This window comes from Mastigoproctus giganteus, chromosome 7 (genome assembly GCF_048544385.1).
Source record: "Mastigoproctus giganteus isolate SK-2022 chromosome 7, ASM4854438v1, whole genome shotgun sequence".
NCBI lineage: Eukaryota > Metazoa > Arthropoda > Arachnida > Uropygi > Thelyphonidae > Mastigoproctus > Mastigoproctus giganteus.
The window spans coordinates 227,927,094-227,954,897 of NC_143581.1; the positions used below are offsets into that span (position 1 = coordinate 227,927,094).

General features: G+C 40.3%; 1 protein-coding gene across 5 annotated transcripts in view; it reads right to left on the reverse strand.

Moving 5' to 3' along the window:
• Nucleotides 1-26,848, reverse strand: part of LOC150083755 (protein FAM13A-like) — a 423,536-nt gene extending 396,688 nt beyond the window's left edge. For 3 of the 5 annotated variants that reach the window (XM_090378200.1, XM_090378193.1, XM_090378201.1), the window contains exon 1: nucleotides 26,719-26,848. The gene's annotated coding sequence lies outside the window, so the exon portion shown is untranslated. Of the gene's footprint in view, nucleotides 1-12,512; nucleotides 12,576-26,718 lie in introns of those variants that run through there. The other 2 variants (XM_090378197.1, XM_090378198.1) reach the window with 2 other exon arrangements.
• Between the last annotated feature and the right edge of the window lie 956 nt (nucleotides 26,849-27,804).

Here is a 27,804-nt window from a genome sequence, read left to right on the forward strand (position 1 = left end):
ACCGACTGGAATTGCCTGCAGAATCCAGAAGTATAACGAACACATTCAATAGTAGAAAAAAAATGGGGGGGGATATAAAAAAATATATATATTTTTTCGACAATTTCAATATATATATTGAAATTGCCGTTGGCCTATTTTGGTCCAAAGTAACTAAGGTGGCGTATTCTATGGTGAGTTTTCCTACTTTTGATGGATGAAAAATTGGCGTTTTTAGGAGAGAAGCCTTGCAACCTTGGCCCGAGATCAACAAAGTTGGCCACGGTGTGAATAAACTCATAAAAGTTCCTCCCGTCCATACAGAAATTGAACCAAGCCTTTTCCACGTAAAATTAGGCCTTCGTAGCCAGGTGGGCAGGAGCAGCAGTGCGTAGCACACGCTTCTTGATTAGACCGTGACCACCAAATACGAAGGATGCGGAAAGGTCAGGGAATGACCACCGCATATCCCCGGAGCAATATGGCCTTAGTTGCTAATGCTCCTAAAAACGAAAATAACAACAACAACAACAACAACAACCACGTAAAATTTTCTGAATACTCTGGGACGAAAACATAAGGTCAGAAAAGGGAGCTCACAAGACAGAAAGAATCAAGGATATCACCGTGTTTAGTAGTCATGTAAGTTCGATTACTCAAACGTGTGTACTTTCTTGCAGAATTCGTAACTAATGTAGTCGCGAAGGCGACTACATTAGTTACGAATTAGTTAATATTGCTAGTAAATTCCGTATTACTCTGTTACTCTGTCTGTTTTCAACGTGTCTTATCAACGGCAACGCGACCGAACATGTGTTTATTTATTTATTACAGATAAGCAGGCGATAGGAAACGGTTATCACATACTTTTTTTTTTTTTTTTTGAAATAAGGGGATGGTTTGGATTTATTTAGAAATTCTGATATGGGTCCCAGATACACTGCTGCACAAAATTACCAGAACATGTAGAAAACGTGGTTTAACTCGTGCAGCTTGCAATGAATCGGGACAAAATTTAGTATGGTGGTGAACAACGATAAAATGAGGACATAGCGAGAAACTTCGGACAGGTATAGGGGATATTTATAGGGGTTGTATAAGAATTACCAAAAAGGTCACATCACAGAAGTCGATACAAAACGCTCGAAAATATGGTCACATGACATCAGTATGGCGTATGATCCCCTCCAACGGCTAACAGGACTGACAGGGGTGAACCATGCTCGATATAAGGGTGTCTATAAGATTCTGTGGCAACAAATCTCATTCTTCCACCAGGGCAGACCTTAGCTCACCAAATGACGTGGCTGTCGGCGTGTAATGCGACGCCTAAGGGCGTCCCACACACGTTCGGTCGGATTTAAGTCTGTGATCGTGCTGGCCACGGCAGTTGTTGGATATCTTCAGTTTCAAGATATTCCTCCACCACTTGAGTTCCATGTGCAGCGACGTTATTATCGTGCATAAAAATAAAATCTGGGCCAACTGCACCAAAAAAAAAAAAAAAAGTCGCACAGCGTTCGAGGATCTGTTCTCTGTACCTCTACACAGTTACGGTAACATGAAGGGAGGTACAGCCGTTAATCATTATTCCGTCCCATATAAGAACACCGCATCCACCGTAAGTGTGGCTTTCTCTGATGTTGTAGGGATGGTACCACATTTCTCGTTGTGTACGGATAAAATAATGTATAGAATCTGATTGTAGGCTAAAACGGGACTCACCACAGAACAGAACTGTCACGGCTCCAAGTCACATGTTCATAGCACCAATTTCGACGAGCTGTGCAGTGGTTTGGAGTTAACTAGATACAAACCACTGGCTGCCTTGCATAGAATCCACTTCAATTGAGCCTTCTTAACATAGTCCGGTTGGAATTGTTTTCACCTGTGGCCACAGCAACTTCAAGAGGCAGTTGATGACAGATCACCGTCTTGCTGTTAGAGCCAGACAGCTGTCCGTCCTAGTTGACGTAGCCCTCGGGAGACCAGCTCTTCTTGTAATGGTTGCTGTCTCCTGAAGCGGCTTCCATAGTCCCGAGACGACACTGCGTGACACGTTAAGCCAACGTGCCACCTCCGCCTGCGATTGCCCGGCTTTAAGTCATCCAGCGGCCACCATCCCAAAGAGTCATCTAAATGACGATGACTTGCCATTCTGAGTGCTGGAGATGTGGCTATTCCACCGAGCAAGCCAGAAAACGGGTATGAAGTGAAGTGATTGCAATTCGTGTCTTTATAGGCATGAATAATTTGCACAATGTGCGGCTCTCTAAAGTCGTAGATCAATTTCTATTGGATACTCGGAATTTCCATGACAGGATGCCTATTACATCAAATATTGATATTTGGCGACACTGTTCACAATAAAATATTAATGTAAAACATTTTGTTCTATTAATTTTGTCGAGCAGTATATTAATGAAATCTGCTTTCGTTTTTTTCATTATTAAAAGTCTGATCTGGTAAAGTGTAGACAGCCAATTCCAAGGTTCTGCTTATGCTAAAATTTTCTGAAATTAGACGAAACAGTTGCTGATAACATCACTAAGACCTTAGTATTAGTAGTGGTAAGACCAAATGATGAAGGAAGCAGACTTTTCTGCATCATCAAAAAAACAAAATAAATACATTTAATTTAATTTAAAATATAATAAAATTAAATAAATAAATTTTCTGTTTATACTCCGGGACAACCACACGGTCAGAGGAATTCACAAGTTAGAGAGAATACAATAAACACCGCGGTATTTAGCAGTTACGGGCTTGACCCCTGGTCACGCACAGCACGTGCACTTATGCACCGTCGCAACTGACCACTCAGCTAAAACAGAATATTCATACTATTCCGGCGCCTCCGTAGCCAGGTGGGCAGGAGCAGCAGTGCGTAGCACATGCTTCTTGATTAGACCGGGGTTCGAACCCGTGACCACCAAATACGGAAAGGTCAGGGAATGACCACCGCATATCCCCGGAGCAATATGACCTTAGTTGCTAATGCTCCTAAAAACCAAATAACAAACAACAGTCATACTGTTCCCGTTTCCACAGGGCAACCATAAAATTTCACTTTTGACATAGCCAAGTTCACTGCTTCAACCACGCTGGAAGGCACTTATTCCAGTGTTCAACCACCGGCGGTGGCCATAGCTGAATTTTATGAGATCAAACCTTCTGTTCTTCCGTGAGATTTTATATTTGTGTCCCTTGGTTCTTGTCTCACCTGCGAGGACGAACGGTCCTATAAATCATGGGCAGGACACCATATGCCTTCCTTCCTAGCCGCCTGTTTACACTACATGGAAAATTTTACATCAAGTTGAATCGTAACATACCTCCACACTAGACGTTTTTCCATCTAATATGGATATCGATATATTTGATAAGGTTAGCATCAATTATATTAATCAGTTGCCGTAAGGTTTAACATGTGAATAAACTTAAGCGGAAGGTAAAGGCTGGCTGAGAATCAAAACCGGGACCAAATTCTTTGTTGACTGACTTTACAAATGAGAGCGATTTTATATGCATTGCTACTAATAAAAATTCCTGATGTATAAGCAGCCACAATTAAGTGTTTTTTTTTTTTTTTTTTAATTTTGGGCCCACTCAGCTGATCGCCTAATTTGGTCAGTGGTTAAGCTAACAAAATTATGTTTTTGGAAAACGGTGAAGAACATTAAGGCAGGAATGCAGTGCTGCTGTAAGATTTTCAGGAGCATCGGCAATTGAGGCCATATTCCGTATATACAGTCTATAAATTGCGTGTGTTCTGTGGTTGATTTTCTGTTTGATGGACGAAAAACCCGCGTTTCCAGGAGAAAAAACCATACTACCCTCCTGAAACACTAACTCAGCCACATTGTGGCAAAAGGCCCATAAAAATTACTCACGTCATCAATGGGACTCGAACTCCTCGGGTTTTTTGCTACGGGGTCAGGAAGGCAGTGACGTAGCTGTAACCAGGGTCAACTCAAATGTTAATCAACCGGCTCCAGCGGCCCAAAACAAACTTACTAACAGTTTCACTGCGATAACGGATGAGAAGAATTCTTTTGTAAGTTGTTCATAGTGAATTCGTGTTTGAGAATATAGATTTTTGAGCAAATCATCATATTGAAAACAAAGAAAAGGAAAATGTCAACGGTCGTTAATAAAATATCTTACTTTCAGCAACCAAGCATGACACTGCCAATGAACATAACAAACGGAAATCGTTCTGGGAACAGCGCCGATTCCAATCCCTGGGTCAAAACTGAAAAAGGAAGGAGATAATGATTAATAAGAAACGAATTTTTCCGAATGATGGCATTCCTGAAATGGAACCTTTGATTTGTTTCAAGAAAAACAAACAGTACAAGTTCTAATTTCGGCTTATAACAGCGGGAAACGGTTAGCTGTGGTACTATACTGATAGCATTCAATGAATGCTGAATTTCATGTCAAAACTGGGGGGGGGGGGGAACATTTCAGAAGCAACCCATAAGAAACAATAATCTATACTGTATTTTTCTTTAGAGGGAGCCACGCACAGCTACAAAATTATCAGCGTACTGATAACATACAAAAACTTAAAACACCATTAAAGGTAAAAGCTGTCTTTGTGCCTTTCCACTGACAATGATACATTTAACAACAAAAAACAGCAATATCAGCATACGTTGTAACTACTCACAAGCGAGTAGCAGACACAAAAGTCACAGGTAATTAATCAGTGACCATAAAGGAATTTCCAGTAAGTAAACAAGGCTTTTACTGTCTGTATCTATTCTGCTTATCTTGAGCAGTTTTATGAGTTTGAGCCACTCAGAATACTAAAACTGCTAATCTAAATAATTTCAATGCCACTGTGACAGTTGCAACGTTGTTCGAAAGTAGTAAACAACGAGTCCTCAAACAGCCTTTGGCACAGGTATCCCGCACCTTTCTCAGATGCACTGTCAAAGACAAGGTGCCATAAATAAAGACTGATGCAACCAAGAAACAAATTCAGAAAAATTCTTATTTGATAAGTTATTTCTGAATTTCCACATTAATTTCAGTTTGAATGTACACGACATTCACAAAAGTATGCGAATACCAGTACTTGAAAAATCAGAGGCTTTTTTTCAGAAACTTTTCTGACTTTATTTTATTCAGATCTGGATAAAGTTTTGGGTAAATATATGAGAAACTGAAATGGTTGCTGTCAACGTTTCAAAAGCCCTTCGATCCAACAGAGAAAGTCTTTATAAGCTAAAATTATGACCGGTTTCATCACTGTATTCCTCACTGTATATAACCATAGTAGGCCCGAGTTTAACTTTGAACTCTCTCACCTTTTCTTCTTTTACAATTTATTATCAAAATGCACTATCTTGAATATTTGTTCACGATACTGGCCTCGAGTTTTGCATCTACAAAGAAATATCATATATTATTCGAAAATTCTCAACCAGAAATTGAGTTTATGATAGTAATCAGAATTTAAAAAGTTAACTTTTAAATATGAAATTAAATAAATGATGTGGTCACAACGATGGCAGTTAAACCAGTAGTCGTAATTGATAAAATAGTCTCGTGTGCTTTCATTACTTTCATATACGTGATTAAATCCAGACAGAGAATTTTTTGTTCATCCTCCCTCCAATTGTTCCTTGATTCTTTTGGCAGCAAAATTCAAAGCATTGATATACGTACACTACCCCTACCATTAATATCCGGACATCTGCAAATAACATTGTTTTACAAGAAAACTAATAACGTGTGCTGAGGTTAGCCTGTATAACAGCCTCTACTCTCCGTAGAACACTCTCCACCAATTTTTTTTGTAAATATCCTCCGATATTTTCCACCATTCGGACTTCAAAGTGACGACAAATTCAGCTCAGTTTTTGGGTGAGGCAGTCTCTCCTCGCACACCCCAACGATCCAATTCAGTCCAAAGATTCTCTACAGGACTGAGGAGGCTGCAAAGTAGTGCATCCGTCCACAGCCTGCACTGCTATACTGGTGGTAACATGTGTCCCTATGGTTTTATCGAGGGCCTGTATGTACATGCGCTGCGATATCAACCTGCGTTCCGAGCGGACGATTCTTTATTGGACTCCCCTGTCATGTTCCGTCAACTTTGGAGGTTTTCCAGTTGTTTAGTGACAGTTTCAGCACCAGTACGCTTCCATTTCCAGACCAATATTTGACATAGAGATCAGCAGTGCCGTTGAAATGTCACGTACAGACCGATTGCTTACGTGGCATCCTATTATCATTTCGTGCTGGAAGTCCGTCAACAGCTGTACGATTGTGAATGCAGCTTGCATTCACAGTAATACTACTGTCGACTTGAAGGCCAACGAACATATTTATAGTTGTGTGTGACAAATGATGCTTGGCAGAACGTGACCAACTATCAATAGAGGAGTGTCCGGATATTAATGGTAGGTTAGTGTATATTTCTCTTCATCTGTTAACTGCAAAACGTAAGACAGAATCGCCCACGTCCATCAACCTTTTAAATTCAAATCTCCAATGAGTTTGCATACAGTTATACCAAGGCTAATCAAGGATATAAAGAATGAGTCTGTGTGTGTGTGTGTATATATGTTGTATATAGCAATTAATATTCAATACCAAGATATATATATATATATCTTGGTAATAATATATATATATATATATATATATATATATATATATATATATATATATATATATATATACCGATGAGCCAAAACATTATGACCAGCGAGTCGTTATGCCAATCGAAGCAACTGCAGGTGAACTACGGCGCGTGCGCCGGTCGGGACACGGTATAAAACACCTGATTCTGAGCTCCGTTAATCAGTGTTAATCTTGTTCTTCAGATGGGAAAGGCATCGGACTTAAGCCAGTTTGACAAAGGGCAAATGTAATGGCCAGACGACTGGGTCAGAGCATATCCGAAACAGCACGGCTGGTGTGATGCTCACGGTCAGCCGTGGTTAGTATCTACCGAAAGTGGTCCGAGGAGAGAAAACCCACGAACCGCCGGCGAGGTGTTGGACGACAACGCTCAACGATGCTCGAGGTAAGCGAAGGCGCTCCTGGATGGTACGTGGCAACAGAAGGGCGACTGTGGCGCAACTCGCCGGTAATTGGAATGCTGGTGACGAGAGTTCAATGTACTGTGTGTCACAACACACAGTACATTGAACCCCTGCTGAAAATGGGGCTGCATAGCCGCAGGCCGCTCCTAGTTCCCATGCTAACTACTGTTCACTGGCGACAGCGCCTACAATGGGCACACGAGCATCGAAACTAGACCTTGAATGATTGGAAGAAGGTCGTCTGGTCCGATGAATCACGTTTCCTCTTGCACCATGTGGACGGCCGGGTAAAGTATGCATCGTTTTCCTGGGGAAGTGATGGCGCCTGGATGCACCATGGTACAAAAACAAGTCGGTGGCAGCGGTGTCATGCTTTGGGCGATGTTCTGCTGGGATACCCTGGGTCTAGTCATCCATGTGCCCAGCACCCTGACGTCTTCCACCTACCTCGCCCACTTTTCGGCCTCTCACCTTTCAAGCGTTGTCCCCTTGCAACCGAACTTTGAATCAGCCATTTTTTTTTACGTCCTCGCCACTGAAATCCCAGGCAATTAGGTGGCAGGACCTGCCAGAGTAAAAGCAAACTACTGGGTACATGGTCTGCCTCCACGGGGCGAAAGTAGGGCAACGTCAGGCCTCAGCAGGGGTTTAGGGGCTAAATGGCCAGAAGAACAACGGTACACGACACCACACATTTCATGATCCATACACTTTTAAATCTCTGGCCTTTACAGCAAACTGTATCACAACACAATGTAAACTACGCGGAGATGGGGGAGAACCCCTGGTGCCGTTTGACCCTAAATACACTTTGCACTTTACTTTACCTAAACATCATTGCTGACTAGGTGCATCCTTTCATGGCAACGGTCTTCCCCTCTGGCGGTGCTGTCTTTCAGAAGGATAATGCGCCATGCCACACCGCCCGCATTGTTCGAGACTGGTTCGCGGAACATGAGGAAGACTTCAGGTATTGCCCTGGCCCCCAAATTCCATAGACATCAATCCCATCGAGCAAGCATCTGTGGTTTGTGTTGGAACAGCAACTCCGATTTGCGACATCTCAATCACGGACCTTACAGGAGTTAAAGGATCTACTGGTTACGTGTTGGAACCATATACCACAAGACACATTTAGAAATCTTGTAGCGCCCATGCCTCGCCGGGTACGAGCTGTTTTGGCTGCACGTGGGGGACCAACGTCATATTACATAGGTGGTCATAATATTTTGGCTCATCGGTGTATATAGTCAGTTTTCGGATGGTAAGGGATGAAGAGTCTGAGTTTTCAGGAAGAAGAAGAAAAGAAGAAAAAACATTCTCGCGAGAAATCGATTAACCTGGTCGCGATTTAAAAAACAAAAGAAATTAAATTTAAAAAAAAAAAAACAGCCATAAAAATTCCTCATATCCACTATGCTTTCTTGAAGGTGCTTCGGTCATCTTTCAGACTGCTTGGCAGCGTAATAAATTCGTTGATTTCAATACCAGAACCAATCACCCTTTTTAACCCTCTAACACACAAAAAAAAAAAAAAAAAAAAAAAAGGCAGTGGTCGTGTGTCTTGTACAAATCCGATCTACCTAAGAATACTGTTCCCTCACTTGAAACAGCTGTCTAGCAACCCGGTGACGTCGCAGAAAATCGCGCCTCCCAGAGATCTGATCGAAAGCGGGGGGGTAGTAAACCATTCAGCGGGTGGTACTCCATAATAAAAGTTCTTCGGGCATTCTGTTATGCTGCTTCCCACGTCTCCGTCGAAATCAAAGATTTCGACTTTGCGTAAAAGATCGATCAGTCTATAAATGACCCCATTCTGACAGATTCGCTCCACTTCTGACCACACAAATGTCCAGCTTCTGCTCCGCATCTATTATTCAGACATATCCTTGGCCATTCTGGACCTTCGTTATTTTATTCATTAAAACGCATCGCAAGAGCCAACGTCATCTTAACTGTTAAATTACAATCTGATCAAATCAATTTTGTTTCTTCCTCATTCATTCCAAAGTGTTCACGTCAATTCGTTGCACGACAGTTCCGTATATGTGACAATTTGGTGAAAGGCAATTCGGCCAGCTCTTTGGGATAATTCGGTGTACAGCAAAGCAAGACAAAATGTAAACTTTTAACCAGCCGTCCTGCAAATGGTGAATTTAGTGACCACGATACCGTTCTTGTTATTTTTGATGGAAAGCACTATCCACCTAACCTTCATTTTTTAATACACATTCAACTTCTACATTCTTCTAATTTCCCAAACCTTGATCAATTCATGCTCCTGGAAAAGCATAGGATTTAAACTGAGTAGATATATTAAAAAAAATAATAAATAATCTTATCTAAATTAAAGATGCTACAATATGGGCCAAGTTATGCTGAACTAGGCATGTACCTACTTATGGGAAGAATCGGCGTGAATCCTTTTATGCAAAAATAAGTGGATAAAAAATACATTATTTTCATTTTTCTAAATTGCTGTATTCTTTTCTTTCTAAGTCGCGAACATTTCTCGTTTCCTAAACCTTTTACTTCATCAATTTTGTTAATTTTTGATCTGTGTGATGCGCCGAATTGTAGTGCATACACCAAATTGTCGTAGCCACTAATCGTCTTTCACCAAATTGTCACATACAGATAAACGTCATTCACCAAATTGTCTCGTACACACCGAATTGTCATGCACCAAATTGTCTCGTACACACCGAATTGACGTGGACTTCTTCTAACAATCTTCCTTGATGCGCAATTTTTGAAAATTATAATACTGTAACTAAAAATTAAAATGTAGTGGTAACCCAACTCATTCGGGATTAAAAAAACACACGAGAAATTAAACCTAAATACAGTATTTGGAATTGGGGACTATTATTAAACAAACTTTCTTTCTTGCTGCCACGGCCAACACATTCATAAGCCACTGCTGTCGCAGTGTCGTTTTCGTAAACAGTGCTGTAACGCGACAGGAAATGAGATGAGAAAGAAAGCGTACCCAGTCCAAAAAAAAGTGTCGTCAACCTTAACGTGGACTCCTTTAGTTCACAACTTCAGTAGGCGTCAGCTCATTGATTCTGTGTTTCAGCGCACGCTCTACTCCACGCGCGTGCCCATGTTCCATCCCCAAGTTGCGCCCTCCCCGTCTGTTCCGCATTTATCCAGTTCTCGCTTGCCGCCTTTATGGGTTATGGAGAACATTTGTTATTTTTGCGATAAGCAGCAGATAGCGGTTTAAGATTTTAAACGAACATAATAAGAAAGTGGGAAGGATTTCGTCGAAGTGAAAGTTCAATAATTTCAATATTTACATTCTAAATTCTGTAAACAAATATGGAGAAATTCTTCGTTTGTTGACAAGGACGGATCAGCCAGCATTCATGCTGAGGGAAAGGAGTGTGTGTGTGTTAAGTCTCTGTTACAGATGATGCACAAACATAACATGCAGGCTGCTTTCGGAATAATCTTAGGATTATTCCAAAAGCCGAGATTCGCCCTTGTTCTATGAACAACAAAAGAACTCGCATGTCGAATTCTAAATAAGTGATTTCTGCACACCACTATTTGATTTCCATATAATAGTGATTTTATGACTGGGTACAGTCACTGTTAAACACGTTACTAATTATCAGCAACAAGTATATATAACGTTATGATAGTTAAGAGAAAACCAAAATATAATTTAAAAAATAAAATAAATAACAAAAAGATAAAACGTAAATATAACTTAATGAAAAGTAACTATGTTTAGGAGGCCATTCACAAATTGCGCGATAATTTAATTTTATTAAAGGAGCGGGAGTGCAGTAACACTGGCGCATTATAGCCATAGAAGCTAATGCGCCAAAAAAAACCAAACCCAAAGCAGTAACACACGCTCTTTGAGTAGACCGGGGTTCAAGCCTCTGACTGCTGAATGCGGTCGATCTGCCAACCCGCACTGGACCAGCGTGGCAGATTATGGTCCATTTCCCTCAACATGAATTGTTGAGGAGGCTTCCACCCTGCAGTGGGTTGATAATGGCTGCACTTTACTTTTTTTTCCCCCTTTTCATAACAACAGCTCTGCCTCTTCTACCCCATTATCATGAAATGCTTGATTCAAGTCACATTATTTAACATTTCTGAAAAACTGTTAACATCAATGAAACGCTAAGTTTCCGAGGACTTACTCGATTTCAAGTGAGCGTCGCATGGCTCCCACCCCAAAACACAGGTTTTTCATTTACGAAAACAAATAAACCGACTGCAGTTTACAAGCATTAGATACCGGCGCCTGGTGGACATAATGCCTTGGTTCTAAGGCCAAGACATTTCATATGTTTAGGGAAAATCATAAATTCTTTACTGAATTTACGAATAGCCCAATTATTAAGTATAAAGATCTGAACAAAGTACTAATTGATATTTAATTTGTAAGCAGTAGTTTCGATCATAGAGCATATTTAATTCTTTTTTGTATAAAATAATAGACGAATGAAGTCTATTACTATAAACCTGAATTATAACTAATAGACATCTAAAGAAGTCTATTAGTTATAATTCAGGTTTCAGGTAGGCGACAGAGTCTTTGTCTGTTGTCGACAACACTAAGGAAGAGAACGGTGAGCGCTGGCATGTTTAAAGAACGGAAGACGGCCGATGCGTTTCCAGGCATCCGCCTCCACCTCCTCCTCTGACAATCCAATTTCCAACGGAATCGATCAGAGTTGCCTAGCAACCCGCACAATATCGACTGAATTTGTCCCGAATAATGGCTCTTCTATAAGCAGTTCTTAAACTGTTGAAAACAGCCGCTTGTCCGTCTCAGAGGGGAATATTTTGACTCAAAAGGAAACGGTATGGAGAGGGAGAGAGAGAGAGAGAGAGAGAGAGAGAGAGAGAGAGAGAGAGAGAGATAAGATATTGTTACTGAGAAATTAGGTCAGTTATGGGCGTAGTCAACGTGGCAGTTATACAATACAGTAATTCGGTCCTATCGATCTTATGGTATCACTGGGTGTTTTATTTCCGACATCTTCGAATTCAGAAGCCATAGTTGTAGTAAAGACATATAATGTTCACCAAATTTAATGAAACGTTTTAATAAAGCTAGTAGAAATCTGATCATTAAAAGCAAGACTTGTTAGAAGCGCACTTATGTTTTTGACGACATAAAGCAATGCAGTCATAAATTCGGGGAAAAAAATTAAATCAAATAATAATTACAGATGGACAGTAGAAGAAAAGATGTATCTTTTGGTTTGTTTTAAGATTTTTAAGATTTGTTTCCTGTTCTGCACGCATTGCAAAATTAGTGCATACATAAAATGAACATAAAGAACTCGCATTTGCAAGCATGGCGAGGTGGGAAATGTGCATCACGACAGCATAAACATTACTGGAGGATGCAGTTATTTTCGAAAGCAGGAGAATGACTGGAGCGTCTCGCCATCATGGTTCCACATTTAACTCAAGAGGAAATAAGCAGCTTACCTCACCCACTCCTCCTGCTAGCTGGAATCGATGTATATCAACATCATCACCGCTATTTTACTCCGAAAACTAGATTCGCCACCTACCGTCAAGTGACGGTAGAGGAAGTAATATAAAAACAGAATTCAAGGTGAAGGTCACGCAACATGTACTCAGACGATCACGTGGGTTGGGCAATGGAGAATGGCAGTTACTAACTACACGTGCATTTTCGCGCTCTTAATAAGCGTCCTTGGAACGATTCATATTGCTGTAACAATAGCCGCTAGATACGACATACATGACAGCTTGGGTAGTCGTAAAGGAAACTGGAATTCAAAAAAACAGATAAATAAAATAAATGTATTTTACAAAAACTTAATGAGGAGAGTTTTAATCTTGGAAATTAAGATAAAATGATACCTTAATAATTTCAGAGCTTACGCTTACTTGCTATATAATGAAATTCTATGTCAATAAATAGAAAAGAACATAAAAGTATTTGTATCTTAACTTGCGATGTTATCGCTGTGAGGTGCCTGGCGTTATTACGGATAAACAGCACTTCCCTCTTTCGAAAAGCATAACATGAACACAAATTATCTTTACAACTACTGTACACTAATAAAGCAACACTGAAGCAGAGTCATCTGTTTGTTTTCCGTGACCGATATACCAAGAACTGTATTAATGACAGAGGGGTACCACAAGGAAGTATTGTAAATGCTACACTTTTCGCAATTACCATTTATCCGCTAATATCTGTGAATCAGAATATCCTCTCGTATGCAGATGATCTTAAACTGTTCATTTATTCTGGGAGAAAAGACAAGGCTAGTATTATTTTACAAAATGTACAGCAATAAATAACTATTCTCTCACCAGTATTTGTCTCCAACTTAACGCACTGAATACAACACAAATCTCTTTAACCAATAAATATAAGAAAAACGACATAGAGATTATTATAATTGGAATAATAATAAAGTCAAGAGTCACTGTGATCTTGGAGTCATTTGGGTGAATACCTTAAAAGTACCAGTGTTCAAGTACCACTTCAGGGCATCCAGGAAGAAAGCTCTTGCTGTTCTTTGGAATACACAGCAAGAATTAGTTAACTTCCGCGATACAAAATTAGTCACTCAATACGTACAGAGATGTGTTTATCCCGTTGCTCTGTACGCTTCCGTCATCTGAATATCAGCGCCATATCCCAGTCTCAATAATTTCATCAGCCTAGAATAGTGAATGAACAAAGCAGCCAGAAACCCCTTCATTATCTTCAGAGGTATCCTTTACACGGCACTCAAGGTTGCACTTTGGAAGTTTACTTCTGCCAAAAGAAATATCCTGAAGCTTATAAAACTACTGGCGGGGAAACTGGATGCATCTCACATTAACGCAGTGATCACTTTCTCATAGAGTAAAAGCCGCCAACTGAGTTCATCTGCATCCCCAGTGGTCATCTTTCAAGCTTACAGCACACACTGGGTTAGATTTACAGTACCAATAGCATCTTTGTAGGAATGGACTGGTCTGTGATGCTGGTGAAGGTTCAAAGTCGGAAAAGGCAAATATGTTCGTACCACGGCGATCATTTTTTCAGTGTCTGCAAGGAAGAATGGATTGGCTTCAAGATCTTTCCGACTTAAAACGTTGAATGATTGTAGAGCAAGACATCCCGGTGCCAGTATCTCGACAACAGCCAACATAGTTAAATGCTCCCGTTCTGTGATGTCACGAGTCTACCGTTACTGGCTCAACAGCGGTCGAACAATCAGCCTAAGGTCACACGTGGGACAGCCACGTGTGGTCTACGCCCGTGGTGAGCGTCGTGTGTCTAGTCTCGTAACGCAGCAGTGGCCCACCTAACCACCCAAGTACAAAGTAGGAACAGCAAGGCCATTATCCAGTATTCGCCGGACATTAGCAAAGTAAAGCAACGAAGAATTCTTTGTGTAAGTTAAGTAGCAGCAAAGGCAAGAATCATATTGGTTCACTGGTATAACCTGATGATTCTGTACAGACTGATGATAAAATGAATAAATATTCTGCATTTACCCATGGAGCTTTAAGTAATGCTGTTAGCAAAAAGCCTATCTAATATTGAGCACAAATATATGACAAGTGAAAAATCATAATAACGAGAGCGTCCTTTGATTCTGGAGAAGTATCTCCAAATTGCAGATGTGCAAATGTATCACCTGCTCAAATGGGTGGTTCAAGGGGTGAAGTTGGTAACTACAGACCTGAAAGTTTATCCTCTGTTCCAGAGAAAATACTGGAATCAATACTTAAACAATTGCTGCAATAATCATCTTTTTTCAATTTAAATTTATGTCCCTTTGTCTATATCCTCCTAAAAGGATTAACGATGCCATCGGCATTTAGTTTAAAGCTTTAAACACTTCAATGAGGTATCCTCGGAGGTGCGGATTTAAAATGTTATATATCCCCGTTTTATCCCCAGTGACATCCGTGAAAGGAAGTCATCATTTCAATCTGTCGCATATCGAATAGCAACTTGAAGAAATTTCCTTTCTCTGAATGTTGTGACCTGGTATCAGTTGTCCTGGAACAAACCCTGAACACATCTTTGAACCACCAGAGTGGAAAAATTATCGCATTCACATTTCCTTCACTAATTCCGAAATGTAACGACAACTCCCTGTACGTGACATGCAGTCTCGTCCAATAATGCCATCCACGCGTCATCCCATATTACTAGCGGGAAGATGACTGAATGACGGTAAGCTTACCCATGTTTTGATGGACTAAGTGGCGGTTAACTCTGGTTCTATCGACTGTCATCCCTGTACACGTTTGTAACCCCCCCCCCGCACTATTTCCATCTGTGTCTTTTAAAACGCTATCGCAGCTCTGTTTACGAAGAAACTGACTTCTCACTCAAATACGAAAACGGACTAATCTAGTGCAATCTATGAGAATGATTTGAAATTCTGTAATCTGAAAGGAGGAAAGTTGAGTAAATAATACTGTACTACTACTGTAAATAAGTATTATTTTTCTCTAAATTTTTGTTGAGAAAAAACTGTAGATCAAACTTCTAAGGTCTCCAAAAGGAAGTGAATTGTATTAGTAGTGCAAAAGTGACGCAATCCGTGGCGATAACATAACAATATTCAGAGATCGATACCTCTATATCTTGTCCTGTTGGGAATTTTTTGCAGCATAGGCTACAAATTTATATGATTTTATCATAAAATATTATGTCTGTAAAGTGCGTGTTCACCGGCCGATTTGAAATACCCGCAGTAACTCCAGGGACAAACCATGCTTTCTCCGTCTAAGATCATGGTTTCGCCACTTGTCATTTATTGGGAGAGGTCTAGGTTCGAATCCCTTTGGAGACAAGAAATTCTTGGGGGTATGTTCAATCAATTCCGTATTTACTCGAGCCAAGGAGGAGGGTTTTCTCCAGTGAATTACAATTATTTTCATCCTGCACAGCATGAACACAATGGAGCAATATGGTATAGATCGCTGAATCAAGAACAACATTGTTGTTGTTGTTGTTGTGGGTTTTGAGGACCATCAGCGTATTATAGCGTATTACAGCGTAATATAGCCTAAGATTCTAATACGCCGTAGAAACAATAAATAAACGAAAGGGCCTTTAAGAATTCTTCCAGTCTCTAACGGGATTCGAACCCAAACTTTCCCAAGAGTGTAAAGTGGCGAAATCTAATACTATATTGCTATGGATGCCATACTGTTAGCCCACGTGTGTAGCACAGTTGGTATAATCACCGTCCTCCAGACACTGGGTGGTAAAGACGCGAGTCTGAATCCTGTCAATGATGCGAGGAATTTTTATGGGTATTTTTCACACCATGGCCGAGTTAGTCGGTCTCGGGCAAGGGCAGCATGGTTTTTCCTCTCATAAATTCGGGTTTTTCGTCCAGAAAACGAGCAAATCCGAAAAGTGCAATATGGCCTAAGATGTGCCTAAAACCCTACAAACATGTAATTGTACATTATGTACAATTACTAAATACAATTATATTATATGTAATTTTTCATAACACTGCCATTATTTGCTATGAGGAAATATTTTATTCGCATAGCATTTTATTTATATAGCGGGGAACATAAACTCTGCAATTATGAATCAGCTAAAAACGAGGCCTATAAAATGCTTCTTGCGTTGTTTTTTTTTTTTTTTTTTTTTTATGAAATAAAATTACAAGGCCTAATTTTGCAACCACAGGAAATGAAGGCGAGAAAACTTTTGAGTTACTGGAATTCATTTTTCGATCATCGCCAACCAAAGAAATGAACGTATATTACGAAGGCAATGTAAAAAGTTGCTACCCTTTTATTTTGGAATTAAACCAGCCTTTGCAGATATAAAACATTGTTAATGTGAACATTGTTGTTGAATGGCATATGTATATATTTTTTTTATTTCAAGCCACCATTTGTATCTCCTTTTTTTGTTTTTCCTGTTTTCTGTTTCTGTTATGCTTGGCATACTGCCAAGAACGAGTACACGTGTTTGAGGCGTGGACTTTGACCTGAAACAAGGAAAGTGGTTGGAATAACTTAAATGTTGGATTAACTTAACTTGAAAAAAAATAAGAAGAAAAAAGCATCTACAGTCTTAAACCAGCCTACCACAGAGGTATCTGAAAGGCGAGGAAAGGAATTTGTGTTACTAGCCCATTCCTGTAAATATCACAAATCCTCCATAAATAGCGTATACACAAATGTACATAAACAAATTAAACATTTAATTTACTACAACACGTCTTCCTGAAAGTGTCAGTAATTTTGACTGAGAGAAGAGCAGTTGTTATCGGCACTCCAATGGTGTGAAATTCCGAGAAACATTATAGCTAACTACAAGACCGATGATAATTAGCCTTGGCAGTGTTTCAAAACAATTTTAACCGTTGGTTGTGACTTCCTCCGTTCCATAAGTGCTTACACTCTGTAAAAAGACACATTAAATTACCTATCTAAAATGAAGAGAGATTTATGATAAAAAAAAAAAAAAAAAAAAACATGGAACAATCATAACATCCTAATACTCCAATCCAATGCATACTGCATGAAAAAAGACCATTTTTGGTAGCTAAATCCGTAATTAGTTTTCAGAAGTTACTTATTAACTTCCCTGTGCACATGTATCATGGATAAACACAGATCCAATAATAGATTTCATCCATAGTCAAGTACCATCACGGTCCACAAGTTTGTCCTTGAGCAACTAAGGAAATACGATTCAGCATTCCGCATGTCAACCTCATCAGCATTCTAGATGTGTTTGTTCGTAGACTTGCATGCTTCGGCGACTCTGATAATACTAGTGAACTGCGAGTATTTGTTGATTTGTCCTAAGGAAAGTGGAGGCAAAACTAAGGGAAAGCGTACACATTTAAATGTTAGAAAGAAATACAATTTCTTCCCGCCGTTTAAGTTTGATGCTTTCTAAAGATGCTTTTATTTATTTATTTTATTTTTTTTTTTGTTTTGAAAGGTATTCTAATTAACTTCTAATGAAGTAATGAAATAACACTGATGACAACTCCTCAACTTTAAGCTGCAATTGAATCCCCAAATTAGTTAAAAAATATATAAATAATGGTTTAATTCTCTTTTCTAAATCATGTTATATCAAATTTAAAAAAAAAAAAAAACAGTTTTCAGTCGCAATTGTGTAATAATAAGTAATACCAATTATATGTTGATTAAATTAAAAATGAAAGAGTAGTAATTAAATGGTAAAGCACTTTTACCATTTAATTACCACACTTTTCTAACGATGAGAATAATATGCTGTCTACCATTAATATCCGGAGAGCTGCATATCTACAAATAACTTTTATTTACAAAAATACTAATAAATTGTACTAAAATCTTTAGCCTGTATGATATCCTCTGATCTCCGTGGAACACTCTCCAATTTTTTTTAAATGTCCTCTATTTTTCGCCATTTGGCTTTCAAAGAAGGGACCGCTTCAGCTCTGTTTATTTTATTTATTTTCTTTTTCTTTTTTTTTTTTTTTTGTACAGTCTCTCCTTAAACGCGACAATCCATTTCATCCATGGGGGTTCTCTATAGGAGTGAGGTCACGTTCTGGGCGAGCCGTTCCACCTTTTCGACACTCGTGTCCTCAAACTAGTGTGTCGCAAGCGATCAATATGACATGGAACATTGTCCTGCTGATAGAGGTATGGGCCTTCCCAGACGTGCTGTCAAAACGTGGGTAACGCATTATTGTCCAGGACGTCTAGATAGATCTCAGCATCCATGGTTTTGTCCAAAACAATCAATGGTCCTAAGCCAAAGAATGAAAAACAGCCCTGACCATCACGCTGACTCCGTCAAACTTCATTGTTGGTACAATACAGTCCGCAGGTAACTTTCTCCGGGAAAATCCACACCCAGATACGAATGTCAGACTGGTAGCCACGACATTATCGTGCCTTGTCACTCCAAAGCACAGCTTCCAACAACTGGATGATTCAAAAACAGCTGGCTTTACACTAAGCTAGAAGGCGTCCGGCATTAGTTGGGGCGATTAGTGGCTTGTGAACGGCTGCACGATCGTGGTAACCCATATCATGCAGGATCCTGCACACTGTACTGGTGTGCAGTACAGTGTGCAGGATCTGCGTTCCGCTCCTCTCGCTAAGGAACTGTCTGCTGTGACAGGTCGACCTGAGTTTGTGGCAGACGATCCTTTGCAGGGCTCGTCAAGTTCCGTCAGCTTCGGAGGTTTTTCAGGTCGCTTCCTGATACTGAGCTCCGTTAATCAGTGTTGCTCTTTTTCTTCAAATAGGAAAGGCAGCGGACTTAAGCGAATTTGACAAAGGCCAAATTGTAAGGGCCAGACGACTGGGTCAGAGCATATCCGAAACGGCACAGCTGGTGGGATGCTCACAGTCAGCAGTGGTTAGTATCTACAGAAAGTGGTCCGAGGAGGGGGAACCCATGAACCGCCGGCGAGGTGTTGGACGACTACGGCTCATCGATGCTCGAGGTGAGCGAAGGCTCTCCTAATGCTCACAGTCAGCCGTGGTTAGTATCTACAGAAAGTGGTCCGAGGAGGGGGAACCCATGAACCGCCGGCGAGGTGTTGGACGACTACGGCTCATCGATGCTCGAGGTGAGCGCAGGCTCTCCTATATGGTACGTAGCAACAAAAGGGCGACTGTGGTGCAACTTGCCGGTAATTGGAATGCTGGTGATGGGAGTAGTGTCACAACACACAGTACATCGAACCTGCTGAAAATGGGGCTGCACAGCCGCAGGCCGCTCTGAGTGCCCATGCTAACCACGGTTCACCGACGACAGCGATTACAATGGGCACGCGAGCATCTAAACTGGACCTTGAATGATTGGAAGATCGTCTGGTCCGATGAATCACGTTTCCTGTTGCAACATGTGGACGGCCGGGTATGTGTGCGTCGTTTACCTGGGGAAGTGATGGTACCTGGATGCACCATGGAACAAAAACAAGCCGGTAGCGGCGGTGTTATGCTTTGGGCGATGTTCTGCAGGGTTGGTTGGTTTTTTGGGTTTTATTGCCGCATTAGCAACTAAGGCTACAATCCGCCAACTTCTGCAGGGATACCTTGTGCCGGGCACTCTGACGTCTACCACCTACCAAAACATCATTGCTGACCAGGTACACCCTTTCATGGCAACAGGCTTCCTCTCTGGCTGTGCTATCTTTCACCATGATAATGCGCCGTGCCACACCGCCCGGATTGTTCGAGACTGGTCCGCGGAACATGAGGAAGACTTCGAGGTATTGCCCTGACCTCCAAATTCCCCAGACATCAATCCCATCGAGCATCTGTGGTTTGTGTTGGAACAGCAACTCCGATCTGTGGCGTCTTAACCACAGACCCTACAAGAGTTAAAGGATCTGCTGGTTACGTGTTGGTACCAGATGCCACAAGACACATTTAGAAATCTTGTAGCGCCCATGCCTCGCCGGGTACGAGTTGTTTTGGCTGCACATGGAGGACCAACTACATATTAGGTAGGTGGTCATAATGTTTTGGCTCATCGGTGTATATAGTGTAGACATAACCTCACGTAGCATTGTAAATACTGTTAATACTTGCATCATGTGAGGAATCGTGATAGCATTTTTTTTTTATGTTAATTTTCATATCATTGTCGTCATAATTAATTATTTAATTCAGATGTCAGCCCTTGGCCTTCGGGGTGATGGAACACGGTGAAGGTGTGTTTGTTTTAATTGCGGTCTCCAGGGTTTTCCCCTATAAACTGCAGTAGCATCTGAAAAGGAAAAAGGCCAAGGCCAGTAAGTGTATATACAGTTGTGTATGTAGGTGTGTAAGTATGTGTGTGTTGTTATGTTGAGTGTTCAGTGCCGGCACCTAGCGGCTTCGCAGCCAGGGGGCAGAGGACACCTGGTTTCTTGCCCTCTGACTCCTAACCTTGGCCACGAGGAGGCGCGCCAGGGACTGCTTTTAAACTGAAACTCTTACATGGGTTATCAGGCAAACCTGGGAGCCCCAAGGTGTTTAGGGAAAGGAAGTGGAGATAAGGAAGGGAAAGTTGGATAAAAGATAGGGGGGTGGAAGAAATAGACATCCCCTCAAATAGAAGAGAAAGAAGATAATACAAAGTATTCATGTATTTTATGAAAAGGAAATGGTAATAGAATGAGAAGTATGGAAGCAGGGAGAAGGGGGAGGGGGAAAGGCCCTGATGGGACAGTTGTTTCTCTAGTTACATTGTATTCATTTAGTTGCAATAAAGACTCTCTATTTTTTTTTTTTTTTTTTTTTTAAGGCTGATGCTACATAAGCTCATACGCTTGCTTTCTTGCATCACATGCCTCTATTACTGTTACTACTATCATTATTACTATTACTATTACTACGAGGACCTAAGGTTAACACTTAAAGCAACAGTTCCAAAACTGACTCCTGGATGTGAGGAGCTACTCATATCTATCAATAATTTCCAGGCTCTTCAAATCTTCTGCAATGCTGCTTTTAATTGCAAGAAGACTTTCAACCTAAATGGTAATTCAAGAAATCAAACTGAAAACACATCAAAAATCATAACACAGCCCGTTGCCTCATCTGTCGTCCTGATGACGTCATATACAAAATTTTGCTGGTTTTCAAGAACACGCGAAGGTTTTAACAGATGCTGCATTTTTCTAGCTCACCCTTTATCAAGACTCTCCGCAACTAAATCCTTCTCTGCACAGTGATACCGTCATCAACCAGTGACTTCTGATACCACTCCAAATTAACAGATTTATATCTAGAACTTGTTCTTGCCTTGCTGATCTTGTTTTTGGATGACATTGCTACTGTTGTTTGACTGTACACCTTTTCTCTTTATGGACTACTTTGAACAGTACTGGATAAAGTCGTGGAGAAAGACATGGATAAAGACATTTTTCTTTTTTCTTTTTTTTTTTTTTTTTTTTTTACTTTATGCTATTATCTTCATTATTTCTTCGTCTTCTGCTGGTGTGTGTGTGATGTGTGCGCGCATGCGTGCGTGGGCGCGAGTTTTTGCCGGCACGGGGTCTTTTGAATGGTTCCAAACTCGCTTTGGACATTCAATGCGTGACTGTTGAGGTTGGCCATGGTACATGCGTAGTTGTGGCCTAGCTCCCAGTGTTGGAGACGGACACTGGGCAGGCTTTCTAGGTGATCGCGCCTGCCTGGTGACAAAACGGCCAGAAACAACTAAAGAACACACACACACACACACACACACACACACACACACACACACACACACACACACACACACACACACACACACACACACACAATATTACACGCATTTCTGGCCTTTTACAGAGCTCTGTAATCATCACAATGTACAAAGGCGGAGTTGAACTTTCGTTCAGGTGCCGTCCTACATAAGATACACTACTATACATGTCTACATATTCAGTTTCAAGATATTCCTCCACCAGGTGCAGTGGCGTTATCGTGCATTAAAAGAAAAGCTGGGCCAACCGTACCCCTAAAAAGTCGAACATAGGGTTCGATGATCTGTTCTCGGTAACTGTGCAGTTACAGCACCGCTATCAAAAACATCAAGAGAAGTGCGACCATTCACCACTATTCCGCGCCACACGATAACACCGCCTTCACCATAAATGTACCTGTCTCTGATGTTGGAAGGATGGTACAAAATTTCTCGCTGTATCCAGATGAAATAACGTCTAGAATCTGTTTGTAGGCTAAAACAGAACTCATTAGAGAAGAGAATTATACCGTTGAGTACCGTTGAGGTCAACAGCAGCAAAAGTTACGGCTATTTGGGCGAGTTGTTTGCCGGCTTTTCTCAACTTTTGCCCGTCTCTGTTCTCACCTCTGTCAAAACGAGATGTTTCAATTGCCACTTCACTAAAGATAAAGCTGACCTGCTAGCATCCTTTTTTACTTCCAACTTGTGTATTGATGAGCATGGTAAACTACCTCCCACCTTTCCCAGTACACTGCATTCAATTCCTCCTGTGGTCTTTCATCAAAAAGGTGTCAGAAGGATTTTGTACAATTTTGATGCTAAGAAAGCTCAAGGTCCCGATGACCCCATTTTCTCATTTGTTCACAAAACCTGTACTCTTGAACTTATTCTCGTTCCGTGTCGCCCTTTTTCACTTTCTTATTCCAAATCTTTTCCTCTTCTGTTTGGAAATTTCCTCATATTCAGCAGTCCCCATAGAATGACAAATCCTTGCCATCCAGTTATCGTCCCATTGCACTTACTTCTGCTGTTTCTATTGTATTGGAAAAATTAATTAATCGCCAACTCTTAAACTATCTAGAAACCTTCCATCTGATCAATGATCGCCAGTATGGATTCCGTCAGTATCGATCCATTGGTGATATTCTGACATGTTATCCATCTATTTACAAATTCAATGGAAAAGTTTGGTGAACCTCAAGCAGTTGTTCTTGACATTTCAAAGGCTTTTGATCGTGTTTGGCATAAATGTCTTCTAAATAATCTTCCACCTTATGGTTTGCCAACTATTTTTTTTAATTGGTTATCCAATTTTCTTTCTGACCGCTCACTGCGGGTGATGGTGGAAGACTTTCTATCTTCTAACTTCTCCACTAAGGCTGGCGTTCCCCAAGTTCAGTTCTTTCTCCCACTGTTTTTCTCTTGTACGAGAGGTGATCATTTAATTCGTGGACTGGTGCAAGACTTTATGTTTACTGCACGAACTTTCCATAACTACCGCTGGAGGCGCTCTCCCTAATCGCTACTTAGCAGACTCTGTGTGCGCATGCCAGTACTTATCGAGTTAATGTTGCGTGAAGAGAGTTTTTTTTAGCCGCTTGTCACTGACGATAGTTGGGAAACAAGTATCACGTCGGACATACAGATTAAACAGCGATATGTGATTCGTTATTAGCAATTAGCATTACCAGAGACATGATTCACAAAAGCAAGCACATAGAGCGTCAGCAAAAAAAAAAAAAAATAATAATTTCACCCATCTATTCGCTCGAAACTTTATTTAGTTCTTTCTTGAATTTATTCAAGCTACCAACTTCCACAACGACAGATGGAAATTTGTTCCCGCGATCACCTACCCGCTGGCTAAAGGTAGGCTAAAATATCCACACATCTATTCTACAACCGTCTTTCCTCAATTGGAATTTATGCCCCCTCAGGTTCGTAATCTGAGCAAGAGGAAGAATGCCATCAGCATTGAGCCTGCTCAACCCAGTCAAGGCCTTATACACCTCAATCAGATAACCTCGCAGGCGCCTAGTCTCCAGACTTTGCAATTTGCAGAATTTAAGCCTTTCTTGATAAGAGGACTCCATCGTTCCCGTCAGCAAACTTGTTGCCCTTCTCTGTACTCGTTCTAGCAACTCTACATACTTCCTAAAATGAAGCCTCCAGACCTAGATGCACTGCCCATGGCGTGGCCTGGCCATTGCCTTATACAAAGGAGTAATCACCTTCTTATCCCTGCTAACAAAATTCCTGTATCTCATTAACAAGATCCCATGACCTGCTCCGGCACCTGTCTGCACTGCTCAGAAAACTTCATATCTGACTGCACAATTACCCCCAGTTCTTTTTCATTCTCTACTATTCTGAATGTTTTTCTACACAGCTGATACGTGTCTATTGGATTTTCTACACAGCTGATACGTTTCTATTCTACCCATTTTGCAGTACTTTGCATTTGTCAATATTAAACTTCAGTTGCCACTTAGCCAATCTGCCTATTTCTAGATCCTGTTGCAGTATCATACTGTCAACTTCGACAGTAAGCCTACTATACCTTCATCAATATCATTGATGAAGGTATCATACAAAACAACAATAGGCCCAACAACGAACTCTGGGAAACTCCCCTAATAATATTGGTCCACGAAGAACAGTGTCCATTGATTAACACTCTCATAACGGGAGGAATTTTTTTACTGGTGAGTTCCTGTTTGCCCCCCCCCGTAACAACTGGCGTTTTTAAAGGAAAGACGGAAAACCAATAGAATAATACATGCAATTTACAATAATTATATACAGACAGCTGCTGCAGAAACAAACCTCCTCTTAACGAACCTCCCCATGCTTACGAAGTGTCTTCTGCCTTACTTTATAACCCTTCCTTAATCAAGGGTGTTGAAAGACAGCATGGGCCCAGTAGAAACATCTCAATGGTCCAGGCTGCATTCCCTGTAGGGAACTGCACAATGCCCAGTAAAGCTGACTAGCCTGTTCTCCTTTCGACGTTCATGCTCTTAATCCATCGGTGGTACTAGCACCATTCATTTTAACTGCTTTCAAAAAATAGCTAGGGTGTTGAAAGACAGCATGGGCCCAGTAGAAACATCTCAATGGCCCAGGCTGCATTCCCTGTAGGGAAGCCGGGGTCCCTGCACAATGCCCAGTAAAGCTGACCAGCCTGTTCTCCTTTCGACGTTCATGCTCTTAATCCATCGGTGGTACTAGCACCATTCATTTTAACTGCTTTCAAAAAATAGCTAAATATAATGTGGGTATCAAAACGAACGTCAAAAGACACGCATTAACCAGCAGGTATCTATAAATGATCTTTACTTTTGGTCTCCGGAAAACCTATCTCCATGTGTAGTTCCTAAAAATACAACCTACAAAAGTGAAAGTAAGTTGTGAACAAATTTATACTTGTCTCCCAACCTTTAATTTACTCCCTATCACTAAATTAACGATTTATTGTAAAGTAAATGGTGAATTTAGTGATAGGGAGTAAATTAATCAACAATTTTGGACATTAAAAATGAGGAGTTAGTTTTTTTACTAATTTCTCAATTTTGTCAGAAAAATAAATTATCTGAACTAACAAATTATCGAAAAGGGTAAATTCCAATTATCGACGCCCGACTATACACACAAAATCGAGCACCCTTTGATATTCGCTTCCTTGCATTAGTGTTCAGATATGCTGGAAAGCTGACAGATTTTGAACTTCACAACACAGGAAAGCACTGACAAGAACAGCTTAAGTTGCAATTGGGAAAAGACGGTTTTCCAATTTGATTACCACAAAACCTTAGGGGTTGATTATTCCGGCAATATTTGTGGGTAAAAAGTAAAGTCTGGTACTGAATTCGAATATTCCGAGAATTTTAATAATCTTCTTTGTTCTATAATTGCTATTTTAAACGTCTTTGAAGGATTAAATGATTTCGGCAGATACAACGCGGCTGAAATAGAATGTTTGCGACAATTAAGATTAAAATGTTTTCGCTTTCTTTGGCTGTCCTTGAGAAGCTGAAAAACTGTCTTCAAAAAAACTGACTTGAGTAAAAAAAAAAAAAAAAAAAAAGAAGGAAAAAGGAAAACAAACAAACTGAAGCAGGCATTCAAGATTTGGTTTTGGTGGACAGCTCAAGGACATCTATAGATAGATAACGAGAAAGTATCCCCATCAATCTTTATCTTCTTCGCAAGGCCTGAAACGAAGAGCTTTTTGTTTGCTATTTTTTATCATCCTCGTAGAAACGAAGTATAAATTTGTCAGCATCATTTATACAAAAAAAAAAAAAAAAAAAATTATTCAGCCTAATGTGTAATAAATAGAATATAACGCAGGGATCTTCTGAAAATAATTAAAACAGTTCTTTTAAATATAGATACATACACCATTCAATAAAAAAAGGAATCTGACAGTTTCTTAAATGCTGCTGACTATTTATAACTGCTGTTAATAAAAACTATGAACATAAAAAAACTTACATTCCAGCTGAGGCCCTTCTTACAACGATATTAAGTATACGGTCACATCTGTAACACTAAAATCGAGACAGCTGAGAAAATAGGGCTCCAATGAACAAGAGTAAAACAGACAAAATAATATTTGTTTGGCCTCCTCAGCTATCCACATATCAACAGCTGTTGGTATGAGACCATCACGCATGCGCACTTAAATGCCAACAAACCATTTTCCAGGCCTTGCTGAAGCTGATTTGCTTGTCTTCTCCTGATGCAGTAGAAAATAGCTACCACTTATTTTTATCAAGGCTTGGGAGCGAGAACGAGAGAGGGAGAGATTGTGTAATTGAGATACTCCCATTACAGCATTCAAAGAAGAGACTAAAAATCCAGCTGCGAAAGAACATGAAATTGAAACTCACAAAATATCATACGCCTACTTATTTTGTAATTAAACTAATTTAATATCAAATCCAGTTTATTTTTGTTTCTAGGAGTAATAAAACGATGTCGCTATATTTAGAAGGCGGGGTATATAATATTTTGACTGGTAACTTTCAAATAACCTCTATAATTAATAGTATTTGTTGTCGCCACCACAGCAACAAATGAACTTCTCAGAATTTGATTACCTCATCCATTTTTATGAATTTGAAGGTGTACAAACGGTATCAAATAGCTGCGAAAGGTCTTCTCGTTTTCCAAAATGTTTCTCACTTTAAGTACATAAATCGGTTCTTATTACAGGGATCTGGTAACAGCATGACATGTAATACTTGATGTAGCGCGAAAATATCCGCTGACACGACTGCTGCGGGAGATTTCGGACTTAAGAATTTGAAATCTGAGACGACATGATAAACTCAATTATGTATTGAATAATATCCTGAAACAAAACAAAATTTGATTTGAGGTATTTCACGAGTGCAACTGAATACAATCTGCCAGTCAGAACTTCTAAGGGAATTACTATATGAACTGTAGAACGCGCATATATACTACAGTTATTCTTTTTGTTTACATACTTATGACTGAATTTTTTTTTCGCCCCTGGTGGTTAGCACAGTTGGTAGAATCGCCGTCCTTCCCACGTCCAATGGAAAAGACCTG